Source organism: Mauremys reevesii, unplaced genomic scaffold (genome assembly GCF_016161935.1).
Source record: "Mauremys reevesii isolate NIE-2019 unplaced genomic scaffold, ASM1616193v1 Contig4, whole genome shotgun sequence".
Classification (NCBI taxonomy): Eukaryota; Metazoa; Chordata; order Testudines; family Geoemydidae; genus Mauremys; species Mauremys reevesii.
Window position 1 is genome coordinate 405,307 of NW_024100851.1, and position 16,699 is coordinate 422,005.

At 58.5% G+C, this 16,699-nt stretch overlaps 3 non-coding genes across 3 annotated transcripts; 1 reads left to right on the forward strand and 2 right to left on the reverse strand.

Moving 5' to 3' along the window:
• The first annotated feature begins 230 nt into the window (after positions 1 to 230).
• Positions 231 to 303, forward strand: TRNAK-UUU. Its single transcript has one exon. It is a non-coding gene; the product is annotated as a tRNA-Lys (tRNA).
• A 3,597-nt stretch (positions 304 to 3,900) lies between these two features.
• TRNAR-UCG lies at positions 3,901 to 3,973 on the reverse strand. Its single transcript has one exon. It is a non-coding gene; the product is annotated as a tRNA-Arg (tRNA).
• Positions 3,974 to 10,689: 6,716 nt separating this feature from the next.
• On the reverse strand, positions 10,690 to 10,884 carry LOC120393964. Its single transcript, XR_005592188.1, has one exon. It is a non-coding gene; the product is annotated as a U2 spliceosomal RNA (small nuclear RNA).
• Positions 10,885 to 16,699: the final 5,815 nt, after the last annotated feature.

Sequence of the window (16,699 nt, forward strand, 5' to 3'; positions counted from 1 at the left end):
CCAACCATTCGGCACTTGCAGATGGGCACCTCTGTATTGTGCCTCAGTCTTGTACAGCTATGAAAATCTGATAGATGCCGATATTTTCCCGTCTTTTTAACCAGCACTAATACCAGGCCAGGCCAGGGCTGGGAAGAGAGAGAGAGAGCAGCAGGTTTCCCCTATTGTTTCCTGCTTGCTTTTTCTTGACTAGCTTCACCTCTGCACCAACCTGCATTTTTCTTATGTGAGCCTGGCTAGCTCAGTTGGCAGAGCATCAGACTTTTAATCTGAGGGTCCAGGGTTCAAGTCCCTGGTCAGGTGATAAACTTCTCACTATGAGTGTAAAAATCTGACTTTCTGAATTCTTCTTTGGTGTTACTCTTTCTCTTCAGGATTTTCCTTTCCTAAGAAGGGCCTTTGTGGGGTGGGATTGAAGGAACAACTCCTTGACATCCCCTCTGTTCTTGCAGCCTGGAGGAATAAAGGCCTCTGGGCATAGAGCATGTTCCTTACACACACACACACACACACACACACACACACACAAAATATCCCTAAGGAATTAGAATCACCTGCTGCCTTCCCCTTTCCTGCTGGATCCCCAAATGAAGATGCTCTTCAGCCCAAACCCATGTCCCCTCTTTTCCCAGTGCCCCTCAGACCCAACCCTCAGTCCCTCCTATGCTCACTGCTCCTCACTCCCAACCAGAGCCTGCTCCTTTTCACCCTTCTCCTCTGTCCCAACCCACAGCCCCCTCCTATTCCCAGTGCCCCTCAATCCCAACCCACAGCCCCCTCCTATTCCCAGTGCCCCTCAATCCCAACCCACAGCCCCCTCCTATTCCCAGTGCCCCTCAATCCCAACCCACAGACCCCCCACCACATGCTGGTCCTCAAGCCCAACCCACGGCCCCCTCCTTCCCTCCAGCAGCCGGTGCTGCCGACCCCCTCAGGAAGATTTTCTTGCAAGGTTTCATGTATGAGTCTGCATGTGGATTTTACGGTATGTTGGAAATAGGTTGGGTTGCTTGCCGAAATGATCACTGGTGGCTGGTGTTGGATTCCCAGTCTCCATATTATTGGGGCAGGAGAAACAAAGGGTTGTTATCCTTGATGTGTGAATCAAGGACTCAACCCTAGCTGTAAACTAAATGAGCTGCCCACAGATTCTGGAAGCCACAATGAGCATTTGGTGCGATAGCTCAGACCTGTCCCTGTCCCAGAGGGAGGGGGTCACCTGCAAGGGGCTTGGACCACTGACCTATCAGCTCTTAACTCCCAAACTTTCAGTAACTCTATTATCAGTGCCAGTGAGTGTAATTTAAACCATAAGAAAAACCACACTGGGCTAGACCAAAGGTCCATCTAGCTCTGTATTTTATCTTCTGACAGTAGCTAATACCAGGTGCTCTAAAAGCATCTCAACAGGGCACCACTGGGAGTTGAACCCAGCATCTCCTGTTTACAAAACAGGTACTTTAACCAGCTAAACCAGGGTGCCTGCTTGTGGCTAAAGTAGAGTGTCTGCTCACACCTGACTCCCTGCATCCCCACCTGGGCCCCACAAAGCAGAGCAGCAGGTGAGGTTTTTCTTGCAAGCTGTGTGTGTGTGTGAATCTTTGGCCAGGTCTGCACTACAAAGTTATTTCAGCAGAATTATATTGCTCAGGTGTGTGAAGAACACACCATGCTCCCTCGGTTGGCACTGCAATGCCACATCTGGTGACAAAACTGCCCTGTTTTGGTGACCAAATAAAACCACTTCGATGAGCTTTTTGCAGCAAACTTAAAGTGACAGAGTGTCAGTGTAGACGCTGCTGTTCATTATATCACCATAACTGGCCTCCTCCAGTATCCCACTACGCCCTCTGTGAACTCGCCTGCCCTGCATTCCTGCTACAGAGCCATGGGCCCCTCCCCTTTCATCGCTCCGGGAAGTTCTCACAGCTGAGCCTGCTGCTCTGCTGCGGCAGCCAGGAGCAAATCACTGCCGTGGATGCTGCTCTCTCCCGCTCTGCGAACACAGAGCAGGGTGGCGGGAACTTCCTTACATGGGGGAGCACCGGCATCCGAACTGTGACACCCCCAGGACACCCCTTCCCTAGAGGAGGCTCTTACCCTCTAAACAGGTTCATCTCTTTTCTAGTAAAATCACTAAAAGGGAAGGAGAAAACTCGAAAGAGGTTCCTCCTGGCGCTCACGTCCGTGAACCCGAATACTCTCTCAGTCCTCAAAGAGAGACCTGGAGAAGGAGACTTGCTGAAGCAAAGCCACAGGGGTCTCTGAGGTTTCCCTGGCCCCTCGCCCCGTCCTGCCTGGCTGATGTCAGCATCTCTCTGTGAGGTCACCACCTCCCCACCACCTTTGACCAATAGTCTGAGGTCCTGCAAAAGGCCTTTGTGATGTCACTGCCTGTCACGGACTCACAGATCCTGCCCACTCTTGGCCCCGTGCGGTCCATGGGGGGTGCCCCTTTCAGTGCGACAGCCCTTCACGGGGGTCCACTCTCTCTCGGGGTCAGGCCCCTCCACCTCCGGGAGCCGCACCTCTCTGAGCCTTAGCACGTCTGTCTCTCGCCGTGGGCCCCCTCAGGGAGTCCACGCGCTCTGGACCTCCTGGGCCTCCTCACCCCCGAAGGGGTTGATGCCCCCTGTTCTCTAGACCGGAGTGACTCTCAGCCAGCGTAAAACAGGAGGGTTTATTGAGCATTGAACACAGCACAGGAAACTCTCAGGGCCTCAGGCCTGGCCTCCCTCAGCCCAGCACATCCCAGTCCCCCTGCAGCCAGGTGGGCTCTGCCTGCTTCCCCTCGCCAGCCCCAAGCCCCCCGCTTCCCAGCTGGGCCTCCGATATCCCGGGCCCCAAGCCCCAGCTCTGTCCATTGTCTTTTCTCCAGGTAAACAGGGTTGCCTGGGCCTCCTCCCCTCTCTGCCCTCCTCTGGCTGGAACAGGTTGGTCACGGGGTCCTCTCCCCGCAGCCCATTGTCCTCTCACTGGCCAGAACCGCCTGTGACTCCTGAGCTGGGTCTCTGGGTCACCAGTCGCTGGGGTCTCCATCCTCCAGGCCATCAGCCGGGGTCCCAAGTCCCTCTCCGATCCTCTGTAACAACAAACTCCCTCTCCCCTCACCTCGTTAAACCAGTAACACCCGGGGACACTGAGTCCCGCTCCCTGTGCATGCGAACCACTGGAAAACACAGAAAACCCCAAGAAAATCCCCCACTTCGTCACAGAGCCCAGCACCTCTCCTCCTCTGGGCACCTAGAGCAGAGGCGGCTGGTGCTGACAGCTCCAAGGGAAGGCTTAAAAGCCACAGAACAACTGAGGTCAGGGCCAGAGAAGGGCAGGACCATGCCTATGTGTGGCCTGCAGATGGCACAAAAACACCCAGCCAGGCTGCTCCCTGCCATGCCAAACCCCACTGAAGGCCACCCGCAGACCAGCATGTGGGGAGGCTGCTGATGCTTTGTGGCCAACATCAGAAGATGGTAGGAAAGCAGGGCCAGCCCCCCTGGTGGGGCCTCTTACTGTTCCCACTCTCCATGCTCACTTTGGCAGTGGGGCAGGAGATTTTACCCCAAGAGGCTTTTCCCCAGCTGGCGAGAAGCAGAGAAACACCCAGGCTCCCAAGGCGCTATGTAGCAACCCCCCTCCAGCACAGGGACAGGCGCACACTTGGAAGAGGGAAACTGCTCCACACTCTAGCCCGGGCAGCCGCCCATTTTCTCTGGCAAGTCAGGAAGGGCAAAGGCGAGACTGGAAGCACCTGGGGCTCATGCCCCAGCCTTTGTGACGCCCACCCCCCAACTCCTTCCCGGGGCTCTAGCTGAAGCCAGAGCATTGGCCTGAGCGGCCAAGAAGAGGTTCCAGCCCTGAAGGGAGCAGGACTTTCAGCCCAAAGGTAAAACTGGACAAGCACAACCACGAAGGGACTCGAACCCTCAATCGCCTGATCCGAAGTCAGACGCCTTATCCATTAGGCCACATGGTCACACAGAAAGAAAAAGCCCTCCAGGCACTTCTTTGGAAAAGGCAGACACTGACGCATCCGACGAAGTGGGGATTCACCCACGAAAGCTCATGCTCCAATATGTCTGTTAGTCTATAAGGTGCCACATGACTCTTTGCTGCTTTTGCAGACACTGTGTTTCTCGGGTCAGCTACTGAGGGGGGCTGAGACTCTCTGGGCACAAGAAGTCGAGTTCCCAGCGACACGTGAGACTTAATTCTCTGGAGCCAGGTGCAGGGCTTTGGCAGGGAGGTTCAGGCATGGGGGATTGGGGTGCAGCGGACGGACCGGCTGTCTAGGTGGGGAGATTTAGTCTCACTGAGGAGGAGGAGGGGGAATCCTGCTGACAGGCAGTGGCCAGGGCCGGTGCAACCACTAGGCAAACTAGTCGGCCGCCCAGGTTGCCCAGTGGTTGGGGGCACCAAAAATCGCACTCAGGGGGGGAGGGGGAATGGAGGTGAGCTGGGGCAGGGGGCTGGGAGGTGCGGGGGGAGGGCTGCCTGCAGCAAGTAACGGGGTGGGGGTGTGCAGGGGCACCGCTCCCTGTCCCAGCTCACCTCTGCTCCGTCTTCTCCCCTGAGCACGCCACCCCCACTCTGATTCTCCTCCCCTCCCAGGCTTGCTGCACTAAACAGCTGATTGGCACCACAAGCCTGGGAGGCGGGAGACGTGGAGCGGCGCCGGCGTGCTCAGGGGAGAAGGCGGAGTGGAGGTGAGCTGGGGTGGGGAGCTGCTGCAGGGGGGGCTGCCCGGCTCTTCCCCATGGCCCCCGCCCCTGCACTCACTGCCTGGTAAGTGGAGTGACCCAGCCCCAGCCTGGTCCACTCCCCTGGCTCCCAGCCACGCCGCCGGTGAGTGCTGTGGGGCGGTTCCCCCCTCCAAGTTTGGGAGCCAGGGGAGCGGAGCAGGCTGGCGCCCCAGGCCTCCATGGGGGGAAGCGGAAGGGGGCTGGTCCCAGGCCATCGTGAGACATGGGGGGCTGGCTACTTCCTGCAGGAAGTGGAGTGACCCGGCCCCAGCCTGCTCTGCTCCCCTGGTCCCAGGCTTGTGTTGGTGTTGGCTGGATTTGTGAAGGTGTTTGTGTATATTAGCAATTGTGTGTGTGTGGCTGGATTCATGCATGTGTTCATGTATGTCAGGGGCGGCTCTACCGTTTTGGCCGCCCCAAGCAGTCATGTGCGGGAGGCGCCCCGGAGCCGCGGGAGCAGCGGACCTCCCGTGGGCATGACTGCAGAGGGACCGCTGGTCCCGCGTGGCTCGGCTGGACCCCCCGCGGCTCCACTTGAGCTGCCGCAGTCATGCCTGCGGGAGGTCCAGCCGAGCCGCGGGACGAGCGCCCCCTCCGCAGTCATGCCTGCGGCAGGTACGGTCATCCCGGGGCTCCGGTGGACCTCCTGCAGGCATGACTGCGGCAGGTCAGCCGGCCCAGCCTGCCGCCCCCCCGCCCCCCCCCGGCGGCAGGGGACGGGCCGGCAGCGGCAGGATGAGCTGGGGCCCCAGCCTTTTGCCGCCCCCTAGATTTTGCCGCCCTAGGCACCAGCTTGTTTTGCTGGTGCCTAGAGCCGCCCCGATGTATGTTTGCAATTGTGTGTGTGCGCATGCTCTGCTGCCCTCTGCTGGCGCGACAACCGTTTCTCCGTATGTCACAGCCCCCATACCGTCGATCCCAGTGGTGATTTCCCCATCTTACAACGGCTGGCTGGCCTGACCCTTCTCCCCTCTGCGGAGTATGGCAGTGGCTGCAGCTCACCCCCTGTGGGGCAGGAGGGCCAAGGTGCGGGGTGCTGGGCTCCGATGCTCCTGGAGAGCAGCTCAGGTGAGGCGGGCAGGGTGTGTGGTGTCCGTTCTGCATTGTCTGGTGCTGGGCCAGTGCACAATCCCCAGCCACGCCGCACAGCGCACCCCGAGAGGGGGCAGGGGGCCAAGCAGATGATCCAGCACGAGGGGATCATTCTCATTGGTAGCTGTCCAGTGGCAGTGAGTTCCACAGGCCTCGGCACACGCTGTGTGGGGAAGGCGGTCCTTGTATTTGGAGCAGTGGGAGTGAACTGTGTGCAGTTGTGTCTGTGAGCACGATTGCAAATATTATGGTGTGGGGGGGTGATTGTGAGTGTGGCTGGGGGTGTGATTGTTTCTCTCTTTGGGTGTTGAGCTAGCATGTCCCTCTGGGTGTGTTGTGTGTGAGTGTTCTTGGGATTGTGTGAGTCCCTTTGTACGTCAGTGTGCGTGTGCGTGTCAGTCAGTCAGTCACTTGCTGCAGGATACAAAATCCTGCAAAGCCATTTCCTACTGGTTAGCCCAGCAACACACTGATACAAACAGTGTCACAGACGCACACACACACACACACACACACAGTGGGGCTCAGCCCCACCAGCAGGGGGCAGCAGGGACACACACGTCTCTCCTGGGCCAGCCTGGACAATTTCCCGTCAAGACCCGGCCCAGCGCTGGTGCCCCCACACGGGGGTGGGCAGCGACCAGGCGGGGCTTTGGGGGCGGGCACAGCGGGGGGCGGGGCTTTGGGGGAAGGGTCAGGGCGGGGCTTTGGGGGCGGGCACAGCAGGGGCGGGGCTTTGGGGAAGGGGCAGGGCAGGGCAGGGCTCTGGGGCGGGCACAGTGGGGCGGGGCTTTGGGGAAGGGGCGGGGCCGGGCTCTGGGGGCGGGCACAGCGGGGCGGGGCTTTGGAGGAAGGGGCAGGACCGGGCTCTGGGGCGGGCACAGCGGGGGCTTTGGGGAAGGGGCGGGGCGGGGCAGGGCTCTGGGGCGGGCACAGCGGGGCGGGGCTTTGGAGGAAGGGGCGGGGCCGGGCTCTGGGGCGGGCACAGCGGGGCGGGGCTTTGGGGTGGGGAAGGGCTCTGGGGGCACAGCGGGGACTCGGGAAGGCTGGGGCGGGTCTGTCTGCGGGTGTTTGGAGCCGGGCTCACCCCGGGAGGGGGAGGGGCTGGGGGCAGCGGGAGTCGGGGGGGGACACGTAGGGGCGCCGGGAACACGTGGATCCAGCCCCCGGGCAGAGCCAGACCCGGCCCCGCCCCGAGCAGCCGCTTTGTGCGGGGGGGGGGGGAGGGGCGAAGCGGCGCAGCACGTTCCTGCGCGGGGCAGCGTCACACCCTGCCCCGGGGGGGGCGGGGCGGGGATGAGGCGTTGCATGGGGGGCGGGAGGTGTCAGGTTGACCCAGGGACCCGCCCTCACCTGGGCTGGAGAGGACGGAGGCGCCCCGGGGCAGGCTGGGAGTTGTAGTTCCTGGCTCGTCTCAGAGCGGAAGTGACGCGACGGTTGCTCAGGCAACGCGCCCCCTCCCGGTGCACTCTGGGAAGCGTAGTTCTCTCTCTATTGGAGGAGGGGCCGTAACTCCTCACTTCGCCGCGCCCCTCCCCGCTCCCTGATTGGCGGAGAGAGCGCGGGACAGAGACTCGGCGCGTGGGGAGGCCCGGTTCCTCGCCGAGAGGCTTCGCTGCCCCGGCGCGCTGCGGCCGTTGGGATTCGAATCCGGGCAGAAGCAGCGCGGGTGAAAGGGCTTCACCTCCCCCGCTGTGACCCTCCCGCCAGCCCCGCCCCAGCGTCCCCTCCCCCACCCTGTCCGCTCTGCCCGGCCTTTCCCTTCGCCCCCCCCACCCTGCCCCCGACCGCCTCCCTCTCCCCCCCTTCCTCCTCCTCCTCCTTCCTCTCCCCCCCCAGCGCCCCACCCCTAATTGCCTCCAGCCCATTTCCCCATGGCTGGGCCCCACTTCCCATCCCCACTGCCCCAGTCCATCCCCAGGGTGGGGGTTTCCTCATCTCCAATCTCTGCTACCCCCAAACCTGCCGGGTTCCCCTTTTCAGCCACTGTGGGGCCCTCCAACCCGCCCCCACCCATCCACTCTGGGATCTCTAAATCCCACATTCCCACAATGCACCTTGGTAACCCCACCCTCCTCTACCCCTAATCCCCCTAGTCCCTTCCCTTGGGTCCCCCTGGGCACCCCAACCCACAGTCCGGCCCCCACATACACCCCAGTCACTCATCACACACTGAGCTAGTCCTTCAGGGGCCCCCACAGCCCCCCAAACTCCTCCATCCATGAGCCCCGTGGGCCTGTGGCCGGGAAGTGGGGGAAGCTCCCACTTTGGCTGGGCTGGGTGTGGGTGTTAATCTTTTCCTGGCTTGGGTGTGCTGAGCTCACCAAGGGTTTTTGCTCCCTCTGTCCTCCCCTTATGCAGCCCAGGTGGGGAAGGTGACCTGGATGCAGGGAGCCCTGATGTCGCTCCTTGTTCCCCCCTCACAGCCCCCTAGGGGGGCACGGAGGAACATTGGGGGGAGCAGTAGCCGCTCATCACCGCTCTCTCCCCCTTCTCTTCCCCTCCCTCCCCCCATGCTCCTATGCCGGGAGGGAGCAGGGAGAAATCTGGGCACCACCCCAAGCAGCTCTCCCCTGCCAGCCGGGAGCAGTTTCTGACTTTACACCAGCAGCGCACACGTCTCTGCCACCGTACAGAACCGCCCTTGACCATGGTGCCCCTGGGCAATTCCCTGGTGGCACCCACCCCTAAGGCTGGCCCCGGCTATGGGCTTCAGAGGGAGTGACCAGACCAGGCGGCCATGGAGAGCTCCAGCCCCTGTTCTCCCCTCCCAGATTCTAGCAATCAGAGGCCAGGGACATGCTTCCATGCTGATGACAGGTACTGCTCCATAACGATCCAAAGTACCTTCATATTCCTCATCTGAGTCAGATGCCACCCACTGAAGATTGATTGTCCTGTCTAGTGGTTCAGGTTCTGTAGTGTCTGCATCAGAGTGTTGCTCTTTGAGGACTTCTGACAACATGTTTCACACCTCGTCCCTCTTGGATTTTGGAAGGCTCTTCAGATTCTTAAACCTTGGCTCAAGCACTGTAGCTATCTCTAGAAATCTCCCGTTGTACCTTCTTTGCGTTTTTTGTCAAATTTATAGTGAAAGTGTTCTTAAAGTGAACAACATGTGCTGGGTCATCACCCACCACTGCTATAAAACAAAATATATGGCAGAATGTGGATAAAACCATGGAGCAGAAGACATACAGTTCTTCATCAAGGTCTTCAGTCACAAATTAACACATTATTTTCTTAACGAGCGTTATCAGCATGGAAGCATGTCCTCTGGAATGGTGGTTGAAGTATGAAGGCATATGGATGTTAGCATATCTGGCACGTTAATACCTTGCAATGCTGGCTGCAAAAGTGCCATGAGAGAGCCTGTTCTCACTTTTAGGTGACGTATACAAGACACGGGCAGCATTATCTCCAGTAAATGTAAACAAACTTGTTTGTCTCAGCAATTGGCTGAACAAGAAGTAGGACTGACTGGACTCTAAAGTTTTACATTGTTTTCTTTTTGAGTGCACTTATGCAACAACAACAAAAATCTACATATGCAAGTTGTACTTTAATGATAAAGAGATTGCACTACAGTACTTTATATTTTACAGTGTAAATATTTGTAATAAAACTATATATAGTGAGCACTGTACACTTCGTATTCTGTGTTGTAATTGAAATCAATATATTTGAAAATGTAGAAAAACAAAAAAAATTAAATTAGTATTCTATTGTTTAACGGTGCGATTAAAACAGATTAATCATGATTTTTTAAAGTTAATTGCGTACGTTAACTGCGATTAATTGACAGCCCTAGATTTGAATGTTTCTGTCCCATGCAGGATGAGCTGGAATATCCGTGTGCAGGGAAAGAGCCTGGGGGGAATTGTGCTGGGAAATTATTTCCTGTTCTGACATGTCCCCAGTTGCCCTTTTTGCCCTAACAGGCTGCAGCGCAACATCCATGTTTTGCTCCAGCTCATTTGGTCCTCCCAGGGGCAGGGGAAGGGAAATGGCTGCAGTGGAGCCAGTTGAGGGAGGGATTATCAGGGAGTTGCTGGCGGGTTCCCTTGGCGGGGAGAAAGGGCAGTAAATACATAGGGGGTGGGAACTTCCAGGAAGGTTGGTCTGGGTGGGAGAGGGCAGGAAATCCCAAGGGTGGGGGACAGGGAGTGACAAACCTGCTGGGATTTGTTTACTGTGAGGCTCCAGCATTTCTCAAATGTGGCCACCAGGGGCTTTTATTGTGGCCACAGCCTCCCGGGCTGTAATTGAGGGGGAGTCGGGGGCAGCAAAGCAGCGGCTCTTCCCCTGGGCTGCCTGCAGGGGCTGGTCCCTACCCCCTTCCGGAGTCATAAACACGGCAGGAGCCGGCAACCAGCGGGAGTTCCCCTCCTTCCCACGTGCGGTGGGGCTCAGGCTTCAGGCTTCTGCTCTGGGATGGTGGGCGACAGGCTCAGTCAAGATACATGGAACGTAGGCTGGGTGGGGAGAAGTCTGTGTAACTCATCCAGTTATTGATACACATGTGACCTCAAATATTACCAATCTGTGTCCCCCCCACCCCCCACCAACCATCTCCCAAACAGACCCTCAGTCCGGAAAGCATTCATCCCTCATATTGTTAAAAAGATTCAAAGGAAACAGAAGAATCCCAGCTTTTAAAACAATTCTCTAGCAAGACAAAGAAACTCACATCTATAAACTCAGAAAACACTCCCAAGAAATTTTAACAATATGTTGTTATGAAAAATCCAAAGTGATAAAGAGACCTGATTTTTCAACTACTTTAAAAAAATCTTCTCAAATCAGCATCTTTAAAGTGAAACTTTTTCTGCTTTTTAACCATACAATTCTCCCTAGAAAGAGAGGCACTGGTCCTGGAGACACTACAATACCAGGTCAATGCATGGGGTGGACAGAGCAAGCTCCTATTCCATCCCCTTGTTTCAAAAATCAATTTAATATACAGTCCTCAAATAAAGGACCTATCAGATATTAAACTGATAAGAACAGACACTACACTTTTGATCTTAGCTCCAAGGAGCCGAGAAGCAATGCTGAAAGTCTCGAATGCTAGGCAGCCGCTCTTCCCCCACTGCTTTCTACTTCAGCACGAGGAGCTCCCAGACACGCACCAAACACCATTCACGAGGCTTTGATAACTAGGTAACTCGAAGTGATGATCACTTCCCCGAAATGACTCCACTGGAAGAATTCAAAGCAAGAGCCCTTAACACACAATTCTGTTCAAAGACAGAGAAGTCTTTCAGCCTCCTTCCTCTTGCTGGTTTCCCTGTACACTCCTAATTTGCATAAACCCACCCACTGACCTGTGACTAACAATCTCTCACTGTTAACTCTTACAGCAAAACAGGCCAAAGAAAGCCTATGCAAGCGCTATACCGCAGCCCCACTGCTCTTTTCTGCTCCTTCTCAAACGTACAGTCATCAGGCAGACATAAGATAGTTTTGCTCCATACCAGTCCAGTTCCTTGTCTAACCACTGCACACACATGGTATAACCCTACCCTGAGCTGATTCCCGACTTTTGCACTCAATACAGGAAAACGAGAATTGAGAGAGAAGCTGTGCAGGGAAGTCTTCCTCAACTTGCACTCCACTCCCCAAGGGCCTTTCGGGCTCTTCTGTGGACTTCAGGTTCCATTTGATTGCCAAGGTTTATGGTCTTATTAATTAGCCATCTCCTAATGCAAGGATGCTACATGACAGACTAAAGATCGATTTTCCAAAAGAGCTGAGAAACAGAACTAAAGCTGAGCCTGAGGTGTTACATTTCCATGAACATCCAGAATCTGACTGTGCCCTGGCAAGTTCAATGCTTCCGAAAGAAATCAGAAAATAAGGAGCCCGTCAGGTCCCCCTGCTAGCACCCAGATCTAGACAATCTGCTGGGAAATAAGGAAAAGGTGATGAATAAAGAAGTCAGGAAATAACAAGGAAATGAAGAGGTTTGTCGAACGGGTTTCTGTCCGATATACCATCTTCTCAGCTACCAATCAAAGTTAAAGACCTAAAGTCGACCTATCGGCATAAGCAGGGGCGGCTCTAGGCACCAGCAAAACAAGCTGGTGCCTAGGGCGGCCAAATCTAGGGGGCGGCAGGGTGCGCCGACGGACCTGCCGCAGTCATGCCTGCGGAGGGAGCGCTCGTCCCGCGGCTCGGCTGGACCTCCCGCAGGCATGACTGCGGCAGCTCAAGCGGAGCTGCGGGATCCGCGAACCGTCCGCAGCCGCGGGGGGGTCCAGCCGGGCCACGCGGGACCAGCGGTCCCTCTGCAGTCATGCCCACGGGAGGTCCGCTGCTCCCGCGGCTCCGGGGCGCCTCCCGCGCATGACTGCTTGGGGCGGCCAAAACTGTAGAGCCGCCCCTGGGCATAAGTACAGGTGGTTGAATGGAAGTTAAAAGGAGCTGCTGTGGCAAGTGTTAGGAGCCTGCAAGCAACATGCAGATCGTTTAAAAATGCTGCAATTAGAGGCTGCGACAAAGTTCCTCCTCTATCTTGGTGGGTCCTGCGCTTATTGGCAGATTTGCTCACCTCAGTGATCTTCCCCTCTGGTGGAACCCACAGTCTGGGTCAACTCCTCCTGTGTCTGATCAGGAGTTGGGAGGTTTGGGGGAACCCGGGCCCACCCTCTACTCCGGGTTCCAGCCCAGGGCCCTGTGGATCGCAGCTGTCTATAGTGCCTCCTGTAACAGCTGCATGACAGCTACAACTCCCTGGACTACTTCCCCACGGCCTCCTCCAGACACCTTCTTTATCCTCACCACAGGACCTTCCTCCTGGTGTCTGATAACGCTTGTACTCCTCAGTCCTCCAGCAGCCCAGCCCCAGCCTCAGCCTCAGCCTCAGCCTCAGCCTCAGCCTCAGCCTCTCCCTCTCAGCTCCTTGCGCCTCTTGCTCCCAGCTCCTCACACGCACACCACAAACTGAAGTGACTCCTTTTTAAACCCAGGTGCCCTGAGTAGCCTGCCTTGATTGGCTGCAGGTGTCTAATCAGCCTGTCAGGGGTGTGGAAAGCCCCAGGGCGGGTGCAAGGAAGTTTTGGGCCCTAGGTGAAACTTCCACCTTGCACCCTCCCACCCAGCTAACCGCGTCTGTCCGTTCCCCCACCCCCCGCAGCTAACTCAGCCCCCCACCGGGGGAGCCCCCCGGCAGCAACTACTCCCCCCATCCCCCCGCGGCAGCTAACCCTGCCTGGGGAGACTTCCTCCCCACCCCACCCCCTGCCACGGCAGCTTACCCTGCCTGAGGAGACCTCCTGCGGACATGGGTGGCAAGTTTGTAGACATTTTGGTGGTGCCCAGAACCCGCCCCCCAACTCTGCCCCCTCCAACTCTGTTCCCACCTGCCTAATGCTCTGGGAGTGGGCTCGGGAGGGGGAGGTCTGGGGTGCAGATCCTGGGCTGGGGATTAGGGTGCAGGAGGGGTGCAGGCTTTGGGATGGAGTTTGGGTGCTGGGTGCAGGCTCTGGGCTGGGGCAGGGGGTGGGTGTGCAGGAGGGGGTGAAGGGTGCAGGCTTTGGGACTGAGTTTGGGGTTGGGAAGGGGTATGTGGGAAGGGGGAGGGGTGCACCTTGTGGGGAGGGAGTTTGGGGATAGGAGGGAATACAGGGGTGAGGGCTGTGGGGCTGAGGATGAGGGATTCATGATGCAGGAGGGGACTCAGGGCTGGGGCAGAGGATTAGGGTGCGGGGGATGAGGGCTCTGGCTGGGGATGAGGGGTTCATCCTGCGGAGGGAGGCTCAGGGCTGGGGCATATATTTTGGGTGCCGGGGATGAGGGGTTCATGCTGCAGGGGGGCTCAGGGCTGGGGCAGAGGATTAGGGTGCGGGGGGATGAGGGCTCTGGCTTTGGAGGGGGGGGTCGTCATGCGTGGGGGGGGTCAGGGCTGGGGCAGAGGATTCGGGGGCTGGGGTGTGGGCTCGGGCTGGGGCTGTGGATTAGGGTGCAGGGGGATGAGGGGTTCATGCTGCGCAGGGAGGCTCAGGGCTGGGGCTGAGGATTAGGGTGCAGGGGGCTGAGGGCTCTGGCTGGGGATGAGGATTAGGGTGCGGGGATGAGGGTTCATGCTGCACGGGGCTCAGGGCTGAGGATTAGGGTGCAGGGGATGAGGGGTTCATGCTGCAGGGGCTCTGGCTGGGTCTGAGGATTAGGGTGCGGGGATGAGGGTTCATGCTGCAGGGGCTCAGGGCTGGGGCAGAGGATTAGGGTGCGGGGATGAGGGGTTCATGCTGCGGGGGGGCTCAGGGCTGGGGGTGAGGATTAGGGTGCGGGGGGATAAGGGCTCTGGCTGGGGAGGAGGGTTTGGGGCATTGGGGAGGCTCAGGGCCGGGGGAGAGACCCAGCTCCAAATATTGCTGGAGCAGGGCCCCCAGCCCTGAATATTCCTGGAGCCCGGGCACCGCACACAGATATAACCTGCCGCCCCTGCCTGCGGAAGCTAAGCCTGCCTGGGGAGCCCGCCCCAGCTCACCTCGGCTCCACCCCCTCCACTGAGCACCCCGGCATCGCTCTAATTCTCCTCCCCGGCCAGGCTTGCGACGGAATTAGAGCTGGGCTGTGTGCTCGGCGGAGGAGGCAGAGCGGAGGTGAGCTGGGATGGGAGCGGTTCCCCTCTGCGCCCCAATCCCCGTTACTGGGGACAGCCCTCCCGCGCCCCCAGCTCACCTCCACTCCACCTCCTCGCCTGAGAGGGTTATTAGGCGCCACCAACCACTGGGCAGCCACCTAGTTTGCCCAAATGGTTGCACGGGCCCTGGTGTTCACAAGCATTGTGAAAACGTGCAATTCCCGCTCACACTGCACAGGGGCAGCACAGCTCCGGGGTTCTCTGGAATCGCACAATAATGCTGGCTTTGTTCCCACAGCATCTGGAGCTTTGCACAGTGAGACATGGGGGTGCTGCAGCCTCCGCCGCAGCCCTCGGTCCCGCACCTCTGCTTCTCTGCAGGGAACTTGTTATGCCACGAGGGGGTGCAGGGAGTCTGTGCAGGAGACCCAGGCCCACACCCCAAGCACTGCAGCTCCAGCGCTGTGTTCAGGATTCATTTCTGCTCTCTGATAAACTGCTCCAGGCTCCTCTGTCCAACTAATATTCGTCCAGGCTCCCCGGCGCTGTTAGTATCTGTCCAGAGCTCTCGCCAGCCCTGCCCCAGGAGAGCTGGGCGCTCGCCCTGCTCTAGGAGAGCCAGGCAGGCCCTGAGCACTAGACGGTGACCCTAGGCCAGTGGTGCCAGAACAATCTGTATAGTGGGGGGGGGGGTGCTGAGCCACCGAACCAACTGTAACCCCTGGGTGTGATGGAAACCACGTCAAGCCAGGGGCTGCTGCAGCCCCCCCAGTTCCAGCCCCTCTGCCCAGGCAGCTCCCCCAGCCTGACACACACACACAGCCCCTGCACCCGCCTCACCCCAGGTCTCCTCAGCCCAGAGGGGAGCCCCCTGGCTGAGTGGGGAATCAGAACCCCCCAAAATTACCCTGGGACCAACATGATCTGCCACTGCCCTGCCCTGCTCCGCATGTATTCGGAGTGAGTCAGTTTCCCTGTCCCAACGTGTGTCCTGTCCTGTGTCTCTTCTCCTCCCCAGTTCCCTCCAAACCAGCCCATTTCTCCTGCACCCCGGGCTGGGTCTCTGCCAACCCCCCTTCTCCCCTCCTGCCCCCAATATCTCCCTGTCCCTACAGGTCTATAGGGCTGGATCCCTCCCTCCCCCCGTCTCCCCTCATTTCCTGCCTCGGGGGGGTCTATGGAGATGGGTGTCTCCTCTGCCATCCCTCTCTTATCCCCACATCCCGCGGCCTCTAGGGGTCTATGGGGCTGGGTCTCTCCTCCCTCCATCCCCTCCCCTGCCCCCAGTATCCCTCTTGGGATCTATGGGGCATGGGTCTCTCTCCCTGCCCCTGTGCTCTCCCCTGCACAGCATGTCAGTTTCTCTGGACCAACGTTTCACCATCCACACGTGTCTCTTCTGTCCCTCATCTCCTCCACCCCACCACATTTCTCCTGCACCCCTGGCAGGGTCGCTGCCAACCCCCTCTCCTCTCCTCCAGACCCCAATATCCCCTGCCCCTATGGGTCTATGGGGCTGGGTCTCTCCCTCCCCCCTTCTCCCCCAATTCCCTCATCCCTTCCCCCAATATCTCCCTGCCCCAGGCTGTTACGTGCTATGACGTGTGCTGGGGCTGTGACGTGTGCTGGGGCCAGGGCCGGCTCCAGGGTTTTTGCCACCCCAAGCGGCAGGGGAAAAAAAAAAAGCTGTGATCGTGATTGGCGGCAGCTCCACCGCGCCGCCTTCTTCGGCGGCAATTCGGTGGCAGGTCCTTCCCTCCGAGAGGGACCGAGGGACCCGCTGCCAAAGAGCCCGACGTGCCGCCCCTTCCCCTTGGCCGCCCCAAGCACCTGCTTGCTGAGCTGGTGCCTGGAGCCGGCCCTGGCTGGGGCTGTGACGTGCTGGGACCTGCTCACTCCCCGAGGGCAACTCATTCACTTGAAACCAGCAGGCCAGAAGGGGCTATGCAGATGAGCAGTGTCTGGCGGCAGGACGCAGAGCAGCGAGATGAACCGAAGGAGCCCGGCGGAGAGAATTCTCTGCGTGTGGACAGAATCCGGTGTGGGAGTTCGTGCTGTGGGTGCCTGCGCCGGAGTCACTTCGGGGCAGTGATTGCCACTGAGCTACGTAGTGACCAAGGGCGTGTGAATGGGGTGTGGTGCCTGGCTGGGAGAAGCTTGTGGTGACAAAAAAAGTGGTGGGAGCAATAGGTTCTGTCCTAGCAGGGGGTGCATACCCTGAGAGGGTGTGTTTTTGGGGCCTTTTTGTCATGATAGGGGGTAGCATTCTCCTAATCCCACT